The following is a 14,583-nucleotide window of genomic DNA, read 5'->3' as shown; positions in this document are numbered from 1 at the left end:
TGATATTTTTGAGATATTAGTCATGCATCCTAAAAAATAAGCCTTTTAAAGTCAGTTTATGGTACAGTCACTGAGTTGTGCAACCATCACCACTATCTAATTTCAGAATATTTTCATTGCTCCCAAAAGAAACTCTGTATCCATTAGTAGTCACTGCCTATTTACCCCTTTCCCATGTTTCTGGGATCATGTCCATTTTAAGTTTTGTGTATGGTATGAGGAATGAGTCCAATTCACTCTTTTGCATATGGATATTCAGTTGTTTCAACATCATTTGTTAAAAAGATTATTCTTTTTCCCATTGAATTGTCTTGGCACCCTTGTTGAAAATCAGTTGACTAGAAATGTAAGGGTTTATTTCTGGATCTTCAATTCTATTCCATTGATCTACATGTCTAGCTTTGTGCCAGTACCACACTGTCTTGATTACTGCAGCTCTGTAGTTGAGTTTTAAATTTGGAAGTGAGTCCTTCAAATTTTTTCTTCGTTTAAACAATTGTTTTAGGCTGGGTGCGGTGGCTCATGCCTATAATGCCAGCACTTTGGGAGGCCAGGGGAGGGGGTGGATCACCTGAGGTCAGGAGTTTGAGACCAGCCAGGTCAACATGGTGAAACCCCATTTCCACTAATACAAAAGTTAGCTGGGTGTGGTGGCATGTGCCTGTAGTCTCAGCAGCTAGGGAGGCTGAGACAGGAAAATCACTTGAACCTGGGAGGCAGAGGTTGCAGTGAGCCGAGATTGCGCCACTGCACTCTGCCTGGGTGACAGAGTGAGGCTCTGTCTCAAAGACAAAACAAAAACAATTGTTTTGGCTATTTCTGTCCCTTGTATCTGCAGATAAATTTTAGTTTTCTTTTTTTGTGATATCTTTTTAAGGGGTTTGGTATCAGGTTAGTACTGGCCTTATAGAATAAGTTGGGAAGTACTTCGTCATTTTTTTTTGTAACGGTTTGTGAAGAATTGGTACCAATTTTCCTTAAAATTGTGTACATTTATCAGTGGTCATCTGGTCCTGGGCTTTTCTTTGCAGGAAGTTTTTTGATTACTAATTTCATCACCTTACTTGTTTAGATCAATTTAGATTTTCTATTTCTTCTTGAGTCAGTTTCGATAGTTTGTACCTTTCTAGAAATGTATCCATTTTAGTTATCTAATTTGTTTGCATACCACTACTTATAATATTTATCATTCATTTCTATAAAGTCAATAATAATTCCTCTCTTTAATTTTTTTTTTTTTAATTAGAGAGAGAATCTCACTATGTTGCTCGGCCTGGTTTTGAACTCCTGGGTTCAAGTAATCCTCCTGCCTTGGCCTTCCAAGTGGCTGGGACTGCAGGCCCATATGACCATGCCCACCCTCCCAAGTGGCTGGGACTACAGGCCTGTACCACCAATACCTGTTTTGTTTTGTTTTTTTGAGACGAAGTCTCGCTCTGTCACCCAGGCTGGGTGCAGTGGCGTGATCTCAGCTCACTGCAATGTACACCTCCTGAGTTCAAGGGATTCTCCTGCTTCTGCCTCCTGAGTAGCTGGGATTACAGGCAGGCACCACCATGCCTGGCTAATTTTTGTATTTTTGGTAGAGATGGGGTTTCACCATGTTGGTCAGGCTAGTCTCGAACTCCTGACCTCGTGATCTGCCTGCCTTAGCCTCCCAAAGTGCTGGAATTACAGGTGTGAGCCACCGCGCCCAGCCACCAATACCTTTTTATTTTTTCCCTCCTTCCCCTCCTTCCTTTCTTTGTCACTCAAAAACATCTGAGGTCTCTTTAATTTTTTTTTTTTTTTTTTTGAGGCGGAGTCTCACCCTGCCGCCCAGGCTGGAGTGCAGTGGCGCGATCTCAGCTCACTGCAAGCTCCGCCTCCCGCGTTCACGCCATTCTCCTGTGTCAGCCTCCTGAGTAGCTGGGACTACAGGCGCCCGCCACCACGCCCGGCTAATTTTTTTTGTATTTTTAGTAGAGACGGGGTTTCACCGTGTTAGCCAGGATGGTTTCAATTTCCTGACCTCGTGATCCGCCCGCCTCGGCCTCCCAAAGTGCTGGGATTATAGGCGTGAGCCACCGCGCCCAGCCCCTTTCATTTTTGATGTAAGTAATTTGAGTCTTCTCTCTAATTTTTGGTCAGTTTAGTTAAACGTTTGTCAATTTTGTTGATATTTTCCAAGAATCAAGTTTTGGTTACATTGATTTCCTCTGGTGCTTTTTTTATTCTCTAATTTATTTCTACTCTAATCTTTATTTCCTTCCTTTGTAAATATGTTATTAAATGTTTGCATAGTACCCCCATCATTTGGATGTGTTATAAGTAATATCCCAGTTTTGCTGAATATTTTAGATATTTCTGAATATTTGCTGATATTTTAGAGCTTTAGATATCCCCCCCCTCCATTTTTTTCCCATTATTAATGATATCGGCCAGGCTCATGCCTGTAATCCCAGCACTTTGGGAGGCCAAGGCAGATGGATCACTTGAGCCAGGAGTTTGAGACCAGCCTGGACAACGTGGAGAAACCTCATCTCTAAAAAGAAAAGAAATATATATGTGTGAACATCTCCATGTAAGCAGAATTTTCCATTTTAGATTTTTGTATAGGGTCGTAGTTAGTAGAAATGGCTTTGGAGCAACACCATGTTCTTCAGTTTACCCAGCTATGTGACTTTGGACAAGTTGTTTGTGTTTGGACTTCTTCATCTGTAATGTGGGAATGGGAATTTGTTCTTGGGTATCTAGGTTATGTTATAATTAGGATTGCTTTCCATAATTGAACTATCTAGGGCAGAGGATGTGAACAGTTCTAAATAAACTCAATACATAAAGAAATATTTTCTATTAGTTCCTTTCTGTGAAAAACAGGGAAAGAAAATAAATACACATATGTAAGAAGCCACCTCCAAAGTTCCAAAGTAGGTATTTCAGGAATGTGATGGTCTTTTTTTTTTTTTTCCTTTTTCAAATTGGCAACAATTTGAAAAATCTTGCAGGTGAACCACATAGACTAGAAATATGGCAAAAATTAAGAAATGTTAGGTATGTCTTGAATGCATAAAATATATGTAGATACTAGTCTATGTGTTATTTGACTATGTTATTGGTAAGGCTTCTGGTCAACAGTAGACTATTAGCAGTCATGTTTTTAGGGAGTCAACATTTTTTTTTTTTTTTGAGACAGGGCGTCACTCTGTTGCCAAGGCCAGAGTGTAATGGTTCGATCTCGACTCGATGCAAGCTTGATCTCCTGGGCTCAAGCACTCCTCTCACCTTAGCCTACCAAGTAGTTGGTACCACAGGTGTGTGCCACCACACCCAGCTAATTTTTTGTACTTTTTATTTATTATTAATTAATGTATTTATTTTGAGACAGAGTCTCACTCTGTCATCCAGTGCGGAGTGCAGTGGCATCATCTCGGCTCACTGCAACTTCCGCCTCCTGGGTTCAAACGATTCTCTTGCCTCAGCCTCCAGAGTAGCTGGGATTACAGGTGCCCGGCTAGTTTTTGTATTTTTAGTAGAGATGGGGTTTCATCACGTTGGCCAGGCTAGTCTCAAACTCCTGACCTCAGGTGATCTGTCTGCCTTGGCCTTCCAAAGTGCTGGGATTCCAGGCGTGAGCCACGGCGCCGGGCCTGAGTGTTGAAACTTATACTCAGAGTTTTTAATGCATGGCGGCTGGCTCCCTCAACACCCACACTGTTTAAGGGTCAACTGTATTTTTTATTGTTTTATTGTTATTTTTTGCTTAAATATTTTTGATCCCTGGTTGGTTGATCTGAGGATGCAGAACTAAGGAGGGAACACGGCTGCATGTTGTCGGGGATAAAAAGGTAAACGTGACTCTACTTTTTCTCTTGGAGCCTGAAATCAGCCTGTGAATACCTGAGTTGGTAGAGCTGGACGAGGTTACAGCTGAGCATAATTTTTGTTTCTAAAGGAGAGATAAAACCAAGTATCTCAGGAATCAAAAACAGCTATTAGGTACCCGTTGAAGGGATATCTGAGATCCTTAGGGTCCTCAGTCTTCTTTAAATGTATGTATATTTTTAAAATGAAACCAAGGTCATAAGTGTAATTAAAGGTACCCTAAAGAAATCACATTAGTTTTGAAATGATCGTGAGGAATCTACAGCATTAACTTTAGGAAACTTCTTATAAAGCCCCAAGAGGTTTCACACTGGTTGTGTCTGTTGTTAATATGAGCTATTTAAGTGTATTTAAGGAGTGTAGTGACAAAGAGACACGTGGAAATAGCAAGATGTTTCTGGTGTGCTCCACCTTAAAGGCTTGTTCACTTTCTTTTTTTTTTTCTCAGATGGAGTTTTGTTCTTGTTGCCCAGGCTGGAATGCAATGGCGCGATCTCAGCTCACTGCAACCTCTGCCTCCTGGGTTCAAGTGATTCTCCTGGTTCAGCCTCCTGAGTAGCTGGGATTACAGGAATGCGCCACCACACCTGGCTACTTTTGTATTTTTAGTAGAGATGGGGTTTCTCCACGTGCATCAGGCTAGTCTCACACTCCCGACTTCAGATGATCCACCCGCCTCGGCCTCCCAAAGTGCTGGGATTACAGGCGTGAGCCACCGGGCCTGGCCAAAGCCTTGTTCACTTTCATTTTGTGGCTGCTGTTGTGAAATCTGCAGAACCTCAAGCTGTTTGGACTCCGTCTTCGAGGTTGAATTAGATTACAGGTAATCTCATGGTGGAGGTGTATTCTGGATCGACTCACTTGAAATGTTTATGAAAGAAATTCCTTCACCTCAGGACTTCCACACTGGAGCTGGCAATCAGTATCACCTTAATTTACCTATCACAGTGAGGCATCTCTGCTCTGAGGAAAACAAAACAAAACAAAAAAGAAGAGCTAATGGTTCTGTTTTGTTTTGTTGTTTTAGAGACAGGGTCTTGCTCTGTTGCCTGGGCTGGAATGCAGTGACATCATCATAGCTCACTGTAGCCTTGATCTCCTGGGCTCAAGCGATCCTTCTGCCTCGGCCTGCGTAGCTGGGATGGGACTACAGATGCACGCCACCACACCTGGCTAATTTTTTTATTTTTGTAGAGACGAGGTCCCATGTGAGCCACGGTGCCCCACCTTTTAAAGCAATTACCGTAAGGAAGCAACTGTCTTTAGCAAATAGAAGATCATAAACATCCTTCTGGAGATCTTGAGATGTTGACTGTGGTTTATAGGGCAATGAAAATCTACATACCTGAGTGGGGCAGTGAGACATGAGTGCCACCTATGATCCTTCCAGTGAGCAATTCTTTCTGGTGCCAGGAGCCCAAAGGAAACTCAGTCAACCAGCTGTAGATGGGCTTGTTCCGAGTTTGTTCTAGAAGTCAGAACTGCCAGCTCTGAAAGTAGGTCACAAGTGACTGGCCATCCCTGGGCTGCTCACAGGAAGTAGCTGCAAAGGTCAGGGAAAGTTTTTAATGACTATACAGGCCAGTGAATGACAGGCTTTGAGGAGCTTCTCTTCTTGGCATCTGAAACAGGCACATGGAGGAGCTGCCTTGGAGACAGAATGACAGCTGTGGCAATGTGAGCCTGATTCCTCAGCCCCATAAAATAGATGCCTTTGCAAAAAACCCATTTCTTTTTTTTTTTTTTCTGTTTTTGAGAGGGAGTCTCGCTCTGTCCCCCCAGGCGGAGTGCAGTGGCGTGATCTTGGCTCACTGCAACTTCTGCCTCCCAGGTTCAAGCAATTCTCCTGCCTCAGGTCCCAAGTAGCTGAGATTACAGGCATCCGCCACCACGCCTGGCCAATTTTGTATTTTAGTAGAGACGGGGTTTTGCCACGTTGGCCAGGCTGGCAAAAAGGCCATTTCTATACAGAGGAATCATCTTGCAGGACTCAAGGAATGATTAAGATTAACTTTAGAAACTCGATGCAATATTCCCAAGAGGAGTTAAGATTGGGATAAGTAATCTCTGAATTAATTTCAACCTTGAGATGTTGTGATCCTATGAAGTTACAGACATATTTCTTTTTTCTTTGTTTGAGATGGAGTCTTGCTCTGTCACCCAAATTGGAGGGCGGTGATGTGATCTCGGCTTACTACGACCTCTGCCTCCTGGGTTCAAGCGATTCTCAGCTTCAGCCTCCTGAGTAGCTGAGATTACAGGTGCCCGCCACCATGCCCGGCTAATTTTTGTATTTTTAGTAGAGATGAGGTTTCACTGTGTTGGCCAGGCTGGTCTTGAACTCTTGGCCCCAGGTGATCTGCCCGCCTGGGCCTCCCAAAGTGCTGGGATTACAGGAGTGAGCACCATGTCCGGTCTAGATACATATTTCTATTAATACACATTTGCAGGGATTGTTTGTTACTGAAGTTGACGCCTTGTGCTTGAGAATGCTATTTCACTGACACAATTGTTATGGTATAAATGTGAGAGTATAGTTACAATCTGGACACTATTTTTTGCTTGTCTTATTGGCCCAGCAACCAGCTTGACACTGGGGACTATCAGGCTCCAAATAATAACCAATGTCTCACTCCAAACAGACAGGATACTACGGAGCCAGGGTCAGCAAACATTTTCTGTAAAGGGCCAGATAGTAAATATTTTGGGCTTTGTGGGCCCTATGGTCTCTGTCACAACGATTCAACTCTGCTGTTGTAACAAAAAAGCAGTCAGACAATATGTAAATGAATGGGCATGGCTGTGTTCCAGTAAAACCACAAAAACAGGCAGCTAGCTTTGGTGTGGGGCCCTAAGAGCTTGGACTTTGAAGCCAGGTTCAAATCCTGGCTTTCTCACCTTCTAGCTCCGTTACCTTAAAGAACTTCATTATCTTCCTTGTATTTTAGTCTTTTCATCTCTAAATTAGTGATAGTACTTAACAGTGTTGTTATAAAGATTAAACGAGTTAAGTTTGTAAAGTACTTAAACAGTGCCTACCAGGTAGTAAGTGCTATAGCAGAGTGTGTTAGATAATGAAACATCCTGTGCTGTGGGTGATATTATTCCCATTACGATTTGGATTCAAATAAAGAAATACATGACTTAGAAGAAGGCTACGACTTGAACTCAGTTTCCCCATCTCTAATATTAATACAATTGCACTTTTCTTATCAGAGGACAAATCATTACATCGAAACACAGGGAAATTCCCCATGACAGCCTGTGAGTCAGGCCTTGGCCCCTAAAGCCAAAATCTTTTTTTTTTTTTTTTGAGATGGAGTCTCACTTTCTTGCCCAGGATGGAGTGCAGTGGTGTGATCTTGGTTCATTGCAATGTCCGCCTCTGGGGTTCAAGTGATTCTCCTGCCTCAGCCTCCCGAGTAGCTGGGATTACAGGCGCCCACCCCCACGCCCAGCTAATTTTTTGTATTTTTAGTAGAGATGGGGTTTCACCACATTGGCCAGGCTGGTCTCGAACCCCTGACCTCAGGTAATCTGCCCGACTCAGCCTCCCAAAGTGCTGGGATTACAGGCATGAGCCATTGTACCTGGCCAAGCCAAAATCTTAAAGGACTACTTGTATTTCTTCTCTCCCCACCCATACATGGAATTATTATACACAGCAGTGTGCTGGGGCTGGTGTGTATTGGCTCACTAATGCTGGCTATTAAATTTTCAGGAATTTGAGCCAGGCGTGGTGGCTCACGCCTGTAATCCCAGCACTTTGGGAGCCATGGTGGGCGGATCTTGTGAGGTCAGGAGTTCGAGACTAGCCTGGCCAACATGGTAAAGCCCCGATCTCTACTAAAAACACAAAAATTAGCTGGGTGTGGTGGTGGGCACCTGTAATCCCAGTTACTCAGGAGGCTGAGGCAGGAGAATCACTTGAACCTGGGAGGCGGAGGTTGCAGTGAGCCAAGATGGTGCCATTTTACTCCAGCCTGGGCGACAAGAGCAAAACTCCATTTCAAAAACAATAAAATAAATAAATAACCATAAAAATTTTCAGGAATTTCGTGAAGCAGTAGGGAAACCCTTGGTAGCTTGAAATTGGCTGTGGTGGGAGCATTTACACCATTAAATTGGCAGGGGCCACACAGTCAGAGTTTTTAATCTCTTGGAGAACTAGGTTATCAGCACACTGGCCCGACGCCAGCAGTAAGCACTCCTCTAGGAGGGACCCCGTATCCTGAATAGCTAGTTGGTAAACAATATTCAGTGGCACGTGAACTGCCACATCCTAGGGCACCATGACCTCAGAAAAACGCCAGGCGCATGCTTTTGCCTCATGGCAGAGGCAAACAGTTTTTACATGCTTTGTTTAGAGACACAAACAAGTCAGTGATGGCCCTGGACTGTGATTTGTAGACATCTGACTTAACAGTCCTGCTCTCTGTTCCCATTCCAGTACACACACACACACACACACACACACACACACACACACACACACACAGGCCTGCATAGGTCAAGCTAAATAGGAACTGAATGGCTTAGGAGGCACTAAAAGAAAGAGAGATAGAGCTTGTTGGGCAAACATCATAATCATAATCAAAGTACTTTCTTTTCTTTTTTTGAGACGGAGTCTCCCTCTGTCGCCCAGGCTGGAGTGCAGTGGCATGATTTCGGCTCACTGCAGCCTCCACCTCCCAGGTTCAAGCAGTTCTCCTGCCTCGGCCTCCCAAGTAGCTGGGATTACAGGCACCTGCCATCACGCCTGGCTAATTTTTGTATGTTTAGTAGAGACGGGGTTTCGCCATGTTGGCCAGGCTGGTCTCAAACTCCCAACCTCAGGTGATCCACCCGCCTCAGCCTCCCAAAGTGCTGGAATTACAGGCATGAGCCACTGCGCACGGCCTCAAAGTACTTTTAATGGACAGTTTTTCTAGGAAAGGCAATGAGTGCTGTGTTTGTTTTGTTTGCTTGTTTTGCCATTTTTTAATGGCAAAAGGTCTTCATAATCTAAACATGTGACCTCTAACCTTTTGTGGAGACAGCAGAGGGAATACAAACAAGGGCTGAACTCAGTCAGAGATTCTTAGATAAGACACTCCCTCTTGTGAAGTTGTGAATCTCATTTTTCTTCTCTATAAAAGGAGAATCAAAACAATTCCATTGCTAGTCTGACATCGTGGTTGTGAAAATCAATGTTAACTTGTTCTCCACTTACTCAGCATACTTTCTGACTACCGCTGTGTGCTGTGAGGGGCTGAGGATCCAGATGTGGCTGAGGAAGGTCCTGGCTCATGAGGAGGTGGCAGTCTGGGTGCTTAAACAGATAATCCAGAGTTCTGATGCGAGATGAACTCACTCTGGTGAATCACTCTGGCTTCATTTGGTTATAGTGGTCAAGAGTTTGGCTCTGGAGCAAAGTGTCTGGGTTTGAATCCTGGCTGTGCTTTTGCGTGAGTTATTGAACACCTCTTTTTCCATTCTGTAAAATGGGATTTTTAAGCTTTCCTCAATTTGTAAGCGGAAATAATCTTCCTCAATTTGTAAGCAGAAATAAGCTTTCCTCAATCTGTAAGCAGAAATAATAGTACCTCCTTCCTAGAATTGTTATAAAGGTTAATGAGATCATATATGTAAAGTTTCTTCATCTATGAAAATGAACAGAATAGTAACTACTACTTTTAGTGTTGGCATCGTTGTGATGATTAAATGAGATAACATATGAAAGTATTCAGAACCTTAGGAAAAAAACATGAATAAGGTAGACTCATGGAAAACAAAAACATTAAATAGGTGCTTATTCAAGGTTGTAAATGCAGTGAGACAAATATGCACTAAAGAGGGATTCTTTTTGTTTTGTTTTTTGAGATGGAGTCTTGCCAGGCTGGAGTGCAGTGGCGTGATCTCAGCTCACTGCAAACCTCCACCTCCGGGTTCAAGCGATTCTCCCACCTCAGCCTCCTGAGTAGCTGGGATTATAGGTGCCTGACACCACACCTGGCTAATTTTTGTATTTTTGGTAGAGACGGGGTTTCATTATGTTGGCCAGGCTGGTCTCGAACTCCTGACCTCAAGTGATCCACCTGCCTCGGCCTCCCAAAGTGTTGGGATTACAGGGGTGAGCCGTGCGCTCAGCTAAAGAGGGATTCTTAGCCTGGGAGTCAGAGAAGGCATTTAGAGATGATATCTGAGATCGTAAATTCATTCATTCAGTCATCCATCAGGTGCAAACATTTGAGTGTCTATCACATGCCAGGCTTCATCTAGTGCTGGGTCTATAGTGATAAGCCAAACTGACTTATTCTTTACCAGTAGCAGCACAAAGAGATGGTTTGGGTGGGGATGGGGGATTTTTTTTTTTTTTTTAAGAGCTGAGATCTCACTATGTTGCCCAGGCTGGAGTGCAGTGGCACAATCATAGCTCACCGTAAACTCAAACTCCTGCGCTTAGGCAATCCTAGAAATCCTCCCACCTCAGCCTCCCAAGTAGCTGGGACTACAGGCACCTGCCACTGTGCCCGGGTGAGAAGGATATTTTATGTGCCTGTTTCCCATAATCCCAAAAGTCCTTCTCACATTTACAAAAATAAACAACCATTATTTTTTCAATCTTACATAAGTGTCATACAACCACAGCCTTGAGATAAATACAATAACAACACAATAAAAATACTATACATAAAAATATGTTTGCATAGCATTTACATCGTATTATAAGTAATCTAGAGATGATTTAAAGTATAGATGATGGGTTGTGGTGGCTCATGCCTGTAATCCCAGCACTTTTGGAGGCTGAAGCAGGTGGATCACCTGAGGTCAGGAGTTCAAGACCAGCCTGGCCAACATGGTGAAACCCTGTCTCTACTAAAAATACAAAAAATTAGCTGGGCCTGGTGGCGGATGCCTGTAATCCCAGCTACTTGGGAGGCTGAGGCAGGACAATTGCTTGAACCCAGGAGGCGGAGGTTGCACTAAGCCAAGATCATGCCATTGTACTCCTGGGTGACCCAATGAGACTCTGTCTCAAAAAAAAAAAAAAAAAAAAAGTACACAGGAGGATGTATATAGGTTATATGCAAATACTATACCCTTTTATCCAAGAAACTTGAGTATTTTTGGATTTTGGTATCCACAGAGGTTCTGAAACCAATTCCCTGTAGATATCGAGGGACAACTGTATATGCATTTAAGCCCAAAGTTGAACTTATAAGTTAGTCAGGCAAGAAAAAAAGGGAAGGGAAAGAATAGATTGTACAAAGACCGTGAGGCAGGAAAGAGGTTGGTGCATTTGAGGAATTGAAAGAAGGCCTAGTGTAGCTGGAGTAACTTGGGGAAGGGGTCTGCGGTGAGAAGACGGGGAGAGCAGAGGAGTGCCAGTGGAGGGGGAAGTGGTGGGCAGGTTACATCCTGCGCTGGACTTTTTGGACCCAAGAAGTTCATCTAGTATTCCAAGTGAGGTGGGAAGCAAGTGAAAGCTTTTATCAGCAGCTCTGCTTGAAGTCACATAAACTAATATTCTGGCTGCTGTATGATAACGCACTGGAGGTGGGCAAGGGCAAAAGCAGAGGAACCCACTGGGAGCGAATGCACTAGTGCCAGGTGAGAGATGAGGGGGCATGCCAGGTGAGAGATGAGGGGACATGCCAGGTGAGAGATGAGGGGGCATGCCAGGTGAGACATGAGGGGGCATGCCAGGTGAGAGATGAGGGGGCATGCCAGGTGAGAGATGAGGGGACATGCCAGGTGAGAGATGAGGGGGCATGCCAGGTGAGAGATGAGGGGACATGCCAGGTGAGAGATGGAGGAGGCATGCCAGGTGAGAGATGAGGGGGCATGCCAGGTGAGAGATGGAGGGGACATGCCAGGTGAGAGATGGGACATGCCAGATGAGAGATGAGGGGGACATGCCAGGTGAGAGATGGAGGGGACATGCCAGGTCAGAGATGGGACATGCCAGATGAGAGATGAGGGGGACATGCCAGGTGAGAGATGAGGGGGCATGCCAGATGAGAGATGAGGGGGACATGCCAGGTGAGAGATGAGGGGGCACGCCAGGTGAGAGATGGAGGAGGCACGCCAGGTGAGAGATGGAGGGGACATGCCAGGTGAGAGATGGAGGCGACATGCCAGGTGAGAGATGGAGGGGACATGCCAGGTGAGAGATGAGGGGGCATGCCAGGTGAGAGATGAGGGGGCATGCCAGGTGAGAGATGAGGGGGCATGCCAGGTGAGAGATGAGGGGGCATGCCAGGTGAGAGATGAGGGGGCATGCCAGGTGAGAGATGGAGGGGGCATGCCAGGTGAGAGATGAGGCGGCATGCCAGGTGAGAGATGGAGGGGACATGCCAGGTGAGAGATGAGGGGGCATGCCAGGTGAGAGATGAGGGGGCATGCCAGGTGAGAGATGGAGGAGGCATGCCAGGTGAGAGATGGAGGAGGCATGCCAGGTGAGAGATGAGGGGGCATGCCAGGTGAGAGATGGAGGGGGCATGCCAGGTGAGAGAGGAGGGGGCATGCCAGGTGAGAGAGGGAGGGGGCATGCCAGGTGAGAGAGGGAGGGGGCATGCCAGGTGAGAGATGGAGGGGGCATGCCAGGTGAGAGATGGAGGGGGCATGCCAGGTGAGAGATGAGGCGACATGCCAGGTGGGAGATGGAGGGGACATGCCAGGTGGGAGATGGAGGGGACATGCCAGGTGAGAGATGAGGGGGCATGCCAGGTGAGAGATGAGGGGGCATGCCAGGTGAGAGATGAGGGGGCATGCCAGGTGAGAGAGGGAGGGGGCATGCCAGGTGAGAGCTGGAGGGGGCATGCCAGGTGAGAGATGAGGGGGCATGCCAGGTGAGAGATGAGGGGGCATGCCAGGTGAGAGATGAGGCAACATGCCAGGTGAGAGATGAGGCAACATGCCAGGTGAGAGATGGAGGGGACATGCCAGGTGAGAGATGAGGGGACATGCCAGGTGAGAGATGAGGGGACATGCCAGGTGAGAGATGAGGCGACATGCCAGGTGAGAGATGGAGGGGACATGCCAGGTGAGAGATGAGGGGGCATGCCAGGTGAGAGATGAGGCAACATGCCAGGTGAGAGATGAGGCAACATGCCAGGTGAGAGATGGAGGGGACATGCCAGGTGAGAGATGAGGGGGCATGCCAGGTGAGAGATGAGGGGGCATGCCAGGTGAGAGATGAGGGGGCATGCCACGTGAGAGATGAGGGGGCATGCCAGGTGAGAGATGAGGCAACATGCCAGGTGAGAGATGAGGGGGCATGCCAGGTGAGAGATGAGGGGGCATGCCAGGTGAGAGATGAGGGGGCATGCCAGGTGAGAGATGGAGGAGGCATGCCAGGTGAGAGATGAGGGGGCATGCCAGGTGAGAGATGGAGGAGGCATGCCAGGTGAGAGATGGAGGAGGCATGCCAGGTGAGAGATGAGGGGGCATGCCAGGTGAGAGATGGAGGGGGCATGCCAGGTGAGAGATGAGGGGGCATGCCAGGTGAGAGAGGGAGGGGGCATGCCAGGTGAGAGATGAGGGGGCATGCCAGGTGAGAGCTGGAGGGGGCATGCCAGGTGAGAGATGGAGGGGGCATGCCAGGTGAGAGATGAGGGGGCATGCCAGGTGAGAGCTGGAGGGGGCATGCCAGGTGAGAGATGAGGGGGCATGCCAGGTGAGAGATGAGGGGGCATGCCAGGTGAGAGATGGAGGGGGCATGCCAGGTGAGAGATGGAGGGGGCATGCCAGGTGAGAGATGAGGGGGCATGCCAGGTGAGAGATGAGGGGGCATGCCAGGTGAGAGATGAGGGGGCATGCCTGGTGAGAGCTGGAGGGGGCATGCCACGTGAGAGATGAGGGGGCATGCCAGGTGAGAGATGGAGGAGGCATGCCAGGTGAGAGATGGAGGGGGCATGCCAGGTGAGAGATGAGGGGACATGCCAGGTGAGAGATGAGGGAGCATGCCAGGTGAGAGATGGAGGAGGCATGCCAGGTGAGAGATGAGGGGGCATGCCAGGTGAGAGATGAGGGGACATGCCAGGTGAGAGATGAGGGGGCATGCGAGGTGAGAGATGGAGGGGGCGTGCGAGGTGAGAGATGGAGGGGACGTGCCACGTGAGAGATGAGGGGGCGTGCCAGGTGAGAGATGAGGGGGCGTGCCAGGTGAGAGATGAGGGGGCGTGCCAGGTGAGAGATGAGGGGGCGTGCCAGGTGAGAGATGAGGGGGCGTGCCAGGTGAGAGATGAGGGGGCGTGCCAGGTGAGAGATGAGGGGGCGTGCCAGGTGAGAGATGAGGGGGCGTGCCAGGTGAGAGATGGAGGCGACGTGCCAGGTGAGAGATGAGGCGACGTGCCAGGTGAGAGATGGAGGGAACATGCCAGGTGAGAGATGAGGGGGCATGCCAGGTGAGAGATGAGGGGGCATGCCAGGTGAGAGATGGAGGAGGCATGCCAGGTGAGAGATAAGGGGGCATGCCAGGTGAGAGATGGAGGAGGCATGCCAGGTGAGAGATGAGGGGGCATGCCAGGTGAGAGATGGAGGGGGCATGCCAGGTGAGAGATGAGGGGGCATGCCAGGTGAGAGAGGGAGGGGGCATGCCAGGTGAGAGATGAGGGGGCATGCCAGGTGAGAGCTGGAGGAGGCATGCCAGGTGAGAGATGGAGGGGGCATGCCAGGTGAGAGATGGAGGGCGCATGCCAGGTGAGAGATGAGGGGGCATGCCAGGTGAGAGAT

The 14,583-nt window shown here is 47.5% G+C and overlaps 1 protein-coding gene across 2 annotated transcripts in view; it reads left to right on the top strand.

Annotated features, from left to right (window-relative positions):
• The first annotated feature begins 4,848 nt into the window (after nt 1–4,848).
• ATP13A3 (ATPase 13A3) overlaps nt 4,849–14,583 on the top strand; it is a 100,074-nt gene continuing 90,339 nt past the window's right edge. Inside the window, exon 1 of one of the 2 annotated variants that reach the window (XM_055110997.2) lies at nt 4,849–5,108. The gene's annotated coding sequence lies outside the window, so the exon portion shown is untranslated. The remainder of the gene's footprint in view (nt 5,109–14,583) is intronic. The other variant, XM_055110996.2, reaches the window with a different exon arrangement.

The sequence above is a fragment of the Pan paniscus genome, chromosome 2 (assembly GCF_029289425.2).
Source record: "Pan paniscus chromosome 2, NHGRI_mPanPan1-v2.0_pri, whole genome shotgun sequence".
In the NCBI taxonomy this organism is placed as follows: domain Eukaryota; kingdom Metazoa; phylum Chordata; class Mammalia; order Primates; family Hominidae; genus Pan; species Pan paniscus.
The sequence above is the reverse complement of the archived record's forward strand: the minus strand, read 5'-3'. Positions and strand labels throughout refer to the sequence as shown.